The following is an 11,279-nucleotide window of genomic DNA, read 5'->3' on the forward strand; positions in this document are numbered from 1 at the left end:
CACTGCTTTTTGCCCTACAGCTCCAAGCATAATTCCCTCACCACAGGGACCTGATGATCCTAAGAATTCTGCACATTACCCTGGACAACCTGCTCTGGTGGACCTCCCTACTGTAGGGGAAGTACCCCTAGTGCTGAAAATCCCTCTGAATAATTATGCATGTATAATCTTTGACGCTCTAGGAAAAGAGCATCGGATAAATTACACACTGGACAATTCCATCATTTTAATTTTCTGCCTCTTAGTGGCAGATTTTTTATGTTTGCTTTTCACAGGAGAACTCCAAGGGACATTAAAGATCATCTGAACCATGATAAAACTGGTGATACTTTTCTGTATCCTACCACAACCCCATGGCCAGAATTTTTTGGAATGGCCTTGTTCCCAAGCTTTTGTTCACTCTACCGGATCCATGTGATCCAGGAAATGTGAAAGATTTAAAACTATCAACGGTTGTTATGCATGAAAATCAGATATACACTAGGCGGGAATGGGAAAAACAAAAAAACCTGGCAGCTTCAAGGGATAATGGGGGAAAAAATTAGTATAGGGTGCCAAATGATTAATGGAACCACCTGTAGTAAGGCAACATCCATCAGTGTTCTGATAAACCAAATACATAAGCATAAAGAGGTCTGCATGTATCCAAGCGTACAGGACTGTTGGAACAATTTCACATTAGCACAAACTGTAGAAGTAGTTTGTCTTTGGGCCAAAAATACTGAAGGGCTTTCTTTTAAGTTTAAAATAAATATCACAGCCCAATCTACTACGGCTCATACCACCACCACTCCAACCCAACCACCGGTTATTCTTGGCCTCAGACGTTAAGAGAAACAACTGGTGTTATGGGAACGGGATTGGGAATTCTAAATAGTACTAATGAATAAATTGGCTGCCACAATTAGAGTTTTGACCAAATTATGTAAATGATCACAAATTGGTATGTTTCTTTGGCCCTCAGCTGTATCCAAGCTCAATTGTGGATGCAGTCAGTTGCTGCCTCTATTATAAGAGAAGGTGAAGAAGGCATTTTTCCTACTGAAATTTGGAAAATAATTTGGGACAATGCCACTGATTTTGAAAGAGAATTTCAATCCTGATAGAACTTAGTGAATTTTACTTACAACCCCATTACAAACATAGCCACAGCATTTGCGTTAACCATACGTAATGCCTCAGTGCATTTGATATTCCCTATCATTGCATTAGGATTGAATCATGATGGAGCTATTCTCTATCCTTCCAAGCATAGGGAAAGGGCCCATCAACTTGGTGAGAAATGGCAAACCGTTAATTTAAATTATAGATCAGGACATTAGTTTGGACAAAGAACAAAATACCTGTCATTTTGAAATTCATCCTAACAAGGCTCCTGAAACAGTTCTTATATATGTAGGTAATGGTTGTACATGCTTTAGAACTGCTTGTGATATGGTATTTGTAGAAAATGTAGTAGTGGATACTAAAAGTCATTCAAATTTTTGTGCTTGCAATTTTACTAAAATTACAAGATGTGATTTTTCTTATAAAGCTCCAGTTACTTCTCATTACCTTTTGCAATCGAATTATACATTGATTCACAAACTATCACCTACTCCCATTGGAATGAACCTTACTTGAGTAAAGCAATTGTTGCCTCACCAGGATTTAACAGAAATTTTGGAAAAGATCAAGAAAGACACAGAAAACCCTGGTAACTGTTCATCATAATGTGAAAGAAATACATTGTGTTATAAGAAAAGATGTCGAGCACAGGTGGTGGGACACGCTTTTGGAGTGGTCACCTACTGCCACAAGTGCCTTGAACAAATTGTGTCATCCCATCATTGTTTTTTTGATTTTAGTTTTAATTGGTTTTGTTTTATCAGCAATTTTATTCATTATGAATTGAAGAATGATGAAACGGTTAACACGGTTGAAGTCCATAATTAATGCTCATAACCTGGCCAATGTCCTCTCCCCTATGGACATCCCCAAGGCTATTGATACAAGGCAATTATAAAATTTGAAAGTGTATTTTGAAATTATTTTCTTTTGTAATCTTGTAAAAATTACTTGTGATTTTTTTGTGATTTGTTTTGAAATAATTATTTTAATTAATACTGATTATTATTGTTTTGATTACTTGTGATTTGTTTGACAATCTGAATTAATAACATTGTTTCATTTTCCTTTTCTACTTTTCCTTCTTTGTCTCTCTCTCTCTCTCTCTCCCTTTACACACTGCCTCTGTTCTTCGGGATATACTACCAATGTTGATGAGTCCTGAAGACCTCGCAACGCCACTACAGAACCCTGCTGAAGAAGATCTCTTGAAGACAATCATGAGTCATGGGGTGGTTTAAGAGTTGGTCTGAAGTTCCCCTCCTTTGCCTCACAATCGTCACGAGGACGCGGAGGACCCCACTGCAGTTCTGGCCTGCTCGAGGTGGATGCTCGCCAATCGTCCGCAGGTGCATTGTCCTGTGTCACCACGTCACGGTACACTGGCTTTGAGCGGTGTAATGGCGATTCTGTACCTGAAGTTGGCACCTGCTTCACGGTCCCTGCTTCACGACAAGAGCCTATGAATTTCCCCACCTCTTGGCCAAGTGGACTTTCTGGGGTAATTCTGGTGGTCCCCCACCGAAAATCCCTCATCTGCTTCACAACCACTGTGACAGACAGAGATCGAAGCCCCCTCCCAAGGACTGAGACATGAGACCCCTACAACCCCAACACGCGGAGGTGGGGCTGACTTAACTGAAGCGAGATGTTTGTCTGCAGGTGTGCTCGTTGGACCAAGAAGACAATGGCTCTCGCTTACTGCTGAGAACATGGACTACCTGTTCCCCCTTGGTGGCTTCAACAGACTTATTCTTATTACCTGTTCCCCCCCAGCGACTGAGGGCTATAATAAAAACCCCTGAGTTAACCAGAGATTTTGAGAGAGAGACTCTCCCCGACGTGACAGGCAGACCCATCGACCGGACCACGAGGAATTCATCTCCACATTTGGTAGCTATATCCCCCCTTTCCTCTCTCTCTTTCTCTATCTCTTTCTCTCACTCTTAATCCCTCTTTTGCATTTGCTATGGTGAGTCAATAAAGGGTGCATTTGTTTTAATGCTGAAATACCCTCTGTGTTGTGTTTTGTACTCCGAGATCAGTAAATGAACCATCACAATCCCCGCTTGTACGAGCAGATTGTGGCAGCACCGGTGGGAGTTACAGGCCCCAGAGTCAAAGTCCAATGTAACCCAGCTAGAGAGAGAGGGTACACCCCATGAGCTGACCTGTGGTTCTTTCTGCGTGACCGTGGGGAAGACATGGGAAGGTGGGATGGGAAACCCACTTCTGCCCTGGCAGCACAGGTGTGTGAGCTCAAGGAGAGAAACACTAACCGAGGGGGTTCCACTAAGATAAAGGTAGCCTCAGCAACTTATGACCATGCTCCCAGGCATTATAGAAGTGAGGAGGCTCTGCCGGACTCCCTTGGAGGATCCTCTACTATGTATGCCCAGGATGGGAATAATGACCAGTGCTAGAGGGGCCCTGACTCTAGCCAGAAAGGGGCATGGGAAAACTGAGTCTTTTGGACGGTGTGGATCCGATGGCCTGTGACATCAGAGCCACAGAAATATGAAGCTTTGGTTGATATTGGCCCACAGTGTACCCTTATGCCATCAGGTATTTCCATTGCCGGGGTGACAGGGGGATCACAGGAATTGACTCTGTTGGAAGCCAAGGTGAGCCTGACCAGGAAGGAGTGGCAGAAACATCCAATTGTGACTGGCCCAGGGGCCCTGCATATTTTAGGCATAGACTTCCTCCAGAACAGCTATTACAAAGCCCCTAGTGGAGTCAGGTGGGCTTTTGGAATAGTTGCTGTGGAGACAGAGGGCATTAAGAAATTTAACACCTTGCCTGGACTGTTGGAGAACCCATCTGCAATAGTACTCCTGAAGGCAGAAGAGCAATGCATTGAGCTGTTGCCAGTTCAGTGGTGCACCTCTGGCAGCACTGGACGAATCAAGATGCAGTGACCCTATCCACAAGAGCTGGAGAGCCAAGGGGTGGTGAGTAAGGCCCACTCACCCTTCAACAGCCCCCTTTGGCCTGTGTGCATGTCTGACGGAGAATGGAGACTGACTGTGGACTACCGTGCCTTAAACGAAGTGACTCCACCATTGAGTGCTGCTGTGCCGGACATGCTGGAACTCCAGTACGAGCTGGAGTCCAAGGCAGCAAAGTGGTATGCCACAATTGACATTGCTAATGCATTTTTCTCTATTCCTCTGGCTGCAGAATGCAGGCCTCTGTTTCCTTTCAGCTGGAGGGGCGTGCAGTACACCTGGAACTAACTGCCCCAGGCGTGGAAACACAGCCCCACCATCTGCCATGGACGGATCCAGGCTGCACTGGAAAAGGGTGAGGCTCCGGAGCACCTACAGTATATCGATGACATCATTGTGTGGGGGAACACAGCAGCTGAAGTGTTTGAGAAAGGAGAGAAGATCATCTAAATTCTCCTGAAAGCCGGTTTTGCCATCAAGAAGAACAAAATCAAGGGACCTGCCCGAGGGATCCAGCTCCTGGGAGTAAAGTGGCAGGATGCACGGCGGCAGATTCCCACTGAGGTCATCAATAAGATCACCGCAATGTCCCCACCCACCAGCAAGAAGGAAACACAAGCTTTCCTAGGCACCATAGGTTTCTGGAGAATGCACATTCCTGAGATATATTCTGAGCTCTCTCTACCTGGTCACCCACAAGAAGAATGATTTCCACTGGTGCCCTGAACAGCAACAAGCCTTTGCCCAGATCAAGCAAGAGATCGCTCATGCAGTAGCCCTTGACCCAGTCAGGACAGGACCGGATGCGTAGATGTGCTCTACCCTGTATCTGGGAGCCATGGTCTGTCCTGGAGCCTTTGGCAGAAGGTGCCTGGGAAGACTCGGGGCCGACCACTGGGATTCTGGAGCCGAAGATACAGAGGGCCTGAAACTAACTACACTGCAATAGAAAAGGAAATCTTGGCCACCTATGAAGGAGTTCAAGCTGCCTCAGAGGTGATTGGCACAGGAGCACAACTCCTCCTGGCACTCCAGCTACCAGTGCTGGGGTGGATGTTTAAAGGAAAGGTTTAAAGGTACCATAGGTTTCTGGAAGATGCACATTCCTGAGTACAGACATATTGTGAGCCCTCTCTACCTGGTTACGCGCAAGAAGAATGGTTTCTACTCAGGCCCTGAACAGCAACAAGCCTTTGCCCAGATCAAGCAGGAGATCGCTCATGCGGTAGCCCTTGGCCCAGTCAGGACGGGACCAGAGGTGAAGAACGTGCTCTACTCAGCAGCTGGGAACAATGGCCTGTCCTGGAGCCTTTAGCAGAAGGTGCCCGAGGAGACTTGGGGCCAACCATTGGGATTCTGGAGCCAAAGTTACAGAGGGTCTGAAGCCAAATACACTCCCACAGAGAAGGAAATCTTGGCCACCTATGGAGGAGTTCAAGCTGCCTCAGAGGTGATTGGCACAGAAGCACAACTCCTCCTGGCACTCCGACTACCAGTGCTGGGGTGGATGTTTAAAGGAAAGGTTCCCTCCACCCATCACGCCACCGACGCCACATGGAGCAAATGGATTGCCTTCATCACTCAGCGCACCCGCATTGGAAACCCAAATCGCCCTGGGATTTTGGAGATAATTACAAACTGGCCAGAAGGTGAGAACTTTGGTCTCACGGATGAAGAGGAACAAGAGCAAGTGACACATGCTGAAGAAGCTCCACTGTATAACCAACCGCCAGCAGTAGAAACACGCAATGCTCTTTTCACTGACGGTTCCTGTTGCATTGTAGGGATGAACTGAAAGTGGAAAGCAGCAGTATGGAGCCCCACACGACAGGTTGCACAAGCTACTGAAGGAGAAGGTGGATCAAGCCAAGTCACTGAGCTCAAAGCCATTCAATTGGCCCTGGACATTGCTGAAAGACAGAAGTGGCCAAAGCTCTACCTCTACACTGATTCCTGGATGGTGGCCAATGCTCTGTGGGGTTGGCTAGACAGGTGGAAAAAGGCCAGCTGGTAGCGTAGGGGAAAACCAATTTGGGCTGCTGATGAGTGGAAAGATATTGCCACTCATGTAGGGAAGCCACCTGTGAAAGTCCATCATGTAGATGCCCATGTCCCCAAGAGGGCTAATGAGAAGCACTGAAACAACGAGCAGGTAGATCAAGCTGCAAAGATAGAGGTGTCAAAGATAGACTTAGATTGGCAACACAAGGGAGAGTTGTTCCTAGCTCGATGGGCCCATGATGCCTCAGGTCATCAGGGCAGAGATGCCACCTATAAATGGGCATGAGACTGAGGGGTGGATCTAACCGTGGACAGTATTTCTCAGGTTACCCATGACTGTGAGATGTGTGCTGCAATCAAGCAGGCCAGGCGGGTGAAGCCCCTATGGTATGGCGGGCGATGGTCCAAGTATAAGAGTGGGGAAGCCTGGCAGATTGACTACATCACCCTTCCCCAAACCCGCCAAGGCAAGCAGTCCAAATATAACTATGGGGAGGCCTAGCAGTTTACACTGCCCCAGACATGCAAGGTAAGTGCTATTTATTCACAATGATAGGAGCCACCACAGGATGGCTGGAGACCTACCCTGTGCCTCACGCTACGGCTCCTAACACCATTCTAGGCCTTGAAAAGCAAGTTCTTTAGAGGCATGATACTCCTGAGAGGATTGAGTCAGACAATGGAACTCATTTCAAGAACAGCCTTATCAACACCTGGGCTAGGGAACATGGCAATGAGTGGGTGTACCATATCATGCACCAGCCTCAGGGCAAGTGGAGAGGCACAATGACTATTAAAAACCACCCTGAAAGCACTGGGTGGGCAAATCTTTCAAAAATTGGGAGCAGCATCTAGCAAAGGCCACCTGGTTAGTTAACACACATGGCTCCACCAGCAGAGCAGGCCCTGCCCCGTCTGAGTTCTTGCATACAGTACACGGAAATAAAGTCCCAGTAGTACATGAGGTTTGTTAGGGAAGACAGTTTGGATCAAATCTGCTTTGAGTACAGACAAACAGACAAATCTGTGGATTGTCTCTGTCAGGGACCAGAAAGATGGAGCCACAAAATGTACCTCAGGGACATCTGATTGTCGGATGAGAACCATGTATAAGTATCACTGTTTGCTGAATGTCAATGCCATTGTCTGTATATAGCTGTATACTGTATATATATATATACATGCATGTACAAGGTATGTGTGTGCAGAGTTAGCATTTGTTTAGTTTTGATAGTAAGTTGATGATATGGGGATAATCCGTGGACTGAGTGTCCTAGGGTGACTTTATAATGTTTGTATCCCCAACCATCTCTTCTGTTTGTACTCTATATTGTGTTTTGTACCTTTAAGACTGGTTTTGAGAGTGAAGTGCGGAAAGATGAACCGCCAAGGTTGTTTTGCAAAAACTGCCTGACTCCTCCACATTCTTCTCCAGACTGAGTGATTGGCTGAGGCTCGGAAAGACTGCAGGACAGAGATCTTTTTGCTTTTAGTTAGTGTTGGGGGTTAGGTTTGGTTTTGGGTTTTTTCCCTATAGAACTTTTCCCCCCATAAGTTGCAAAGAGATTAAACACTAATGCTTAAAGGGTTCTTGACCCACACAAAAGAAGTGGCCAAGGGTGGGAGAAGATCAGGTAGGTTTGGGGGAGGGAAAGGCACAGTGCTCTGGGAGCTGGGTGTGCTTTTCTCCTTCTCTTGGCATCGGAGAGGTCGGGCGGGCAGCTGTTTTACTACGTGAGGAGCCCACTGTTAACGGAGGGTCTGGTTCTGGGACTTTTACCACCATCCATCATCTGCTGGAGTGCCCAGGAATTCGGAGCTCCTTCGCCTGCCCCGCTGGAACTGGGCCAGCCCTGTCTGGCTGTCACGACTTCTTCAGCACTGCTCACTTTGCTGGGACACCCCCTTTTTGCCTGCTGGGACACCCCCCTACCTGCCGGGAACCCTCGCTGTTCCATCCATCAGCCTGGGAGTGTCCCACCGTTCCAGCTCGGTGCTCTCAGGGTCCCAAGGGATCAGACTGCCTGGGGCTTGTGAGACAAAGCTCCTTGAGGTTCCTGGCTCTGTTTATTATTAATGCTGTAGTTGTTGTTGTTTGTTTGCCTTGTTATACTTACTAGTAAAGTACTGTTATTCCTTTTCCCATAGCTCTGACTGAAAAGCCTCTTCAATCTTCTAATTGAAATAACTTAGAAGGAAGGGATTGGAATTCCCCATTCCTAGAGAGGCCCTGCGCCTCCCTGGCAGATACCAGTCTCTCAAACCAAGACAGAATTTGCTACCCAATGTGGGGCACGAGGGAATTTAGAGTAAAAAGGAATAACAGTTCTTAAGTGCCCACATTCTTGTGTACTGGATATCATGTAGTCTGGCTTACCCTGGCTCCGGTGGCATGTGGTGGTGACCGTATTTCTCCCATTTGCAGGCCCTTATCTAAACACGGGCCCTGTAACTAAGGCTACTGTGGCTGTCATCCAGTTTGCTATATCCGTTAACAAGATGAGGAATTTGTGGATTTTTAACTTCCTCTGGAAGGCAGGCACATGGATTCAGGGCTATCATACACTAACTGTGTGGGTTTGAGGTTATTTTAACAATGGTACCTACTGTGAGGAAATGACACCAGGGGAAACCTTTTCCCAACCCTTCACCCAGCTCTTTGGGACTACCCCACCAGTCTTTGAAGGGTTCAAATCTCTGAATGCTAATGATATCATACAGTGGCTGGTGTTGCTGGTATGCCAGTTCTGTTTAGCATTTAGAGATAAGGGGAGACTGACCTGGATAACCACCCTGATAACCACCCTAGGGAATAAGGATACTGCCCCACAGCCTGATCCCACCCCACAGCCTGACCCCACCCCACAGCCTGACCCTGCCCCACAGCCTGCCTCAGGAATAAACCACCCAGACTGGGTGAAGAAGATCCGTGAGATGGGCCAGATGCTGAGGGAGTACATTTCCCGGGTAGTAGCCTCATTAGCCCCAGCTGGTGGGAAACCCTCCCCCTGCCCCGACAAAGCAGAGTCTCATGGTGCAGCAGTGGAACCCACAGACGTTACAACCGTCCAGGTTCCAGCTGAACCACAGGGGCAGCCACAGCCAGCAGCAGTGGCCCCTGTGGAAACAAAGAAGTATAAGGTAAAATCAGAGCACCCAGGCAACAAGGGTAAGAAAGGAGGGCCCTCACAACCCACAGGTGAGTCAGAGGTTGAGATCATCATTGAGTCCCTGACATATGAAAGTCTCCGTAATCTGCAAAAAGATCTTGCACGACGGGGATGTGAGGCTTATACAGCCTGGTTACTTCAGGCCTTGGACCTTATAGGTACAGGCGTGCAACTAGATAGTGGTGAGGCAAGGAATTTGGGACCCTTGACCCAGGACTCAGGTGGTATATTTTTTGGTATAAAATCACAAATATGAACTGAAGCTGAGAAAGTCAACAACATTAGAAAACAAGCTTCTCCCACTGGCAATGTCTTTGAATTTCCTGAACCAAGGAAATAGGGAGGCCTGGCAGCAGCAGCTTCACACACAGCAATGACACAGAACAGGACATATTATAACTTCTAGTTGCAATAAAGAACTTTTGTTTCAAGTTCTACTATAGCCACGATTAATATAGAGCAAAGAAGACAAAGAATACTAGTAATAATAATAACTATAACGTTAATAGCAAAAATAGAGACAATAGCAATAATAAGAATTAATAATGGTAATGAAAAACCCTACCATACTTATACTAGGATGGCATGGCCAGCTTTTGGTAAGGGTGGGCTCTAGGAGTGCCTTCTGGGAGAGGCTGCTGGAAGCAGCAGCTCCGTCGTGTCCTGCTGAGGCCACGCCAGCCGGGTCCATGACAGACCGGCCGCAGGCTAAGGCTGGGCCAGTCAGAAATGGTGTTAACACCTTTGGGATAACAGATTTAAGGAAAAGAAAATTGCTTATCATGGAGTTATAACTGACCAGGGAAGAGCAGGGTGAGAACATGTGAGAGGAACAACTCTGCACACACCCGGGGCAGGGCAGGAGGAGGGGCAGGAGCTGCTGCAGGTGCTGGAGCTGATTGCCCTGAGATTCTGTGCTGCAGTCCCTGGTGAGGCAGCTGGGCCCCTGCAGCCCATGGAGGGCACTGGAGTGCAGAGATGCACCTGCAGTGCCTGCAGGAGCCCCTGCCAGTGCAGGGGGATGCCTGAGTGGAGGCTGTGACCCCATGAGAAACCTGTGCTGGAGCAGGGACGTGGCAGGGACCTGAAAACCCGTGGAGAGAGGAGCCCATGCTGTAACAGGGTCCTGGTAGCACTTGTGAATTCATGGTAGAGTGACCCCCCTTGCAGCAGTTTGTGAAGAACTGCTGTCCATGAGATAACTCATGTTGGAGAAGTTCATGGAGCAGTGTTCCAAGGTGGGACCCCTGGAAGAGCAGGGGAATGACTCCTCTCCCTGAGAGGCAGGAGAAAATGTGATGAACTGACCTGAATCCCCATTCCCTGTCTCCCTGCACCCACTGGTGGACAAGATAGAGCTGGGAAGGAGGGAGGGATGGCCAGAAGGTGCTTTTAAAGCGTTATTTTACTTCTCACTATCCTGCTCTGATTTTGATAGCAATAAGTCCAATTGCTTTCTAGAATTTCAAACCTGTTTTGCCCATGATGGGATATGGGACAGGCATCAGAGGGTCCCAGGCAGCTGGCAAAGAGGCAAGGCCTGTCCCCCTGGCCCAGCAGCAGCCCTGTGCCCCACCCAAGGTGCTCCCACCAGGGGCTGGGCCCCAGAGGCAGGGGGAGAGCCCAGTTCTGGGGGCAGCGTTTCTGCCCTGACCCCCGTCCAGCCCAGCCTCCCCCGTGTGTGCAGTGACCGCTGGCACGGGCTGCACTGGACACTGTGACCTGCTGGGGACATTGAGAGCTGCGCCACTGTGACACTGCCCTTGGCATTTCACAGGCACCAAATAAATCACAGCCAGCCCAGCCCACTGTCATGTCCCACGCACCAGAGAGCATCACAGCCAGCCCTGCTCCTTGTGGGGTGACAGGCACCAGAGCACATCCCAGCCCTGCACCTTGTGGTGTGACAGGCACCAGAGCACATCCCAGCCCTGCTCCTTGTGGTGTCACAGTCCCTATGAGTGTATCAAGTGTGAGAAAAGCTTCTCAGAGCTCCGCCATAACCAAACACCAACAGAGACACCACTGAGGGAAGCCCCGTGAGTGTCCT

The sequence above is a fragment of the Hirundo rustica genome, chromosome 32 (genome assembly GCF_015227805.2).
Source record: "Hirundo rustica isolate bHirRus1 chromosome 32, bHirRus1.pri.v3, whole genome shotgun sequence".
NCBI classification, from domain to species: domain Eukaryota; kingdom Metazoa; phylum Chordata; class Aves; order Passeriformes; family Hirundinidae; genus Hirundo; species Hirundo rustica.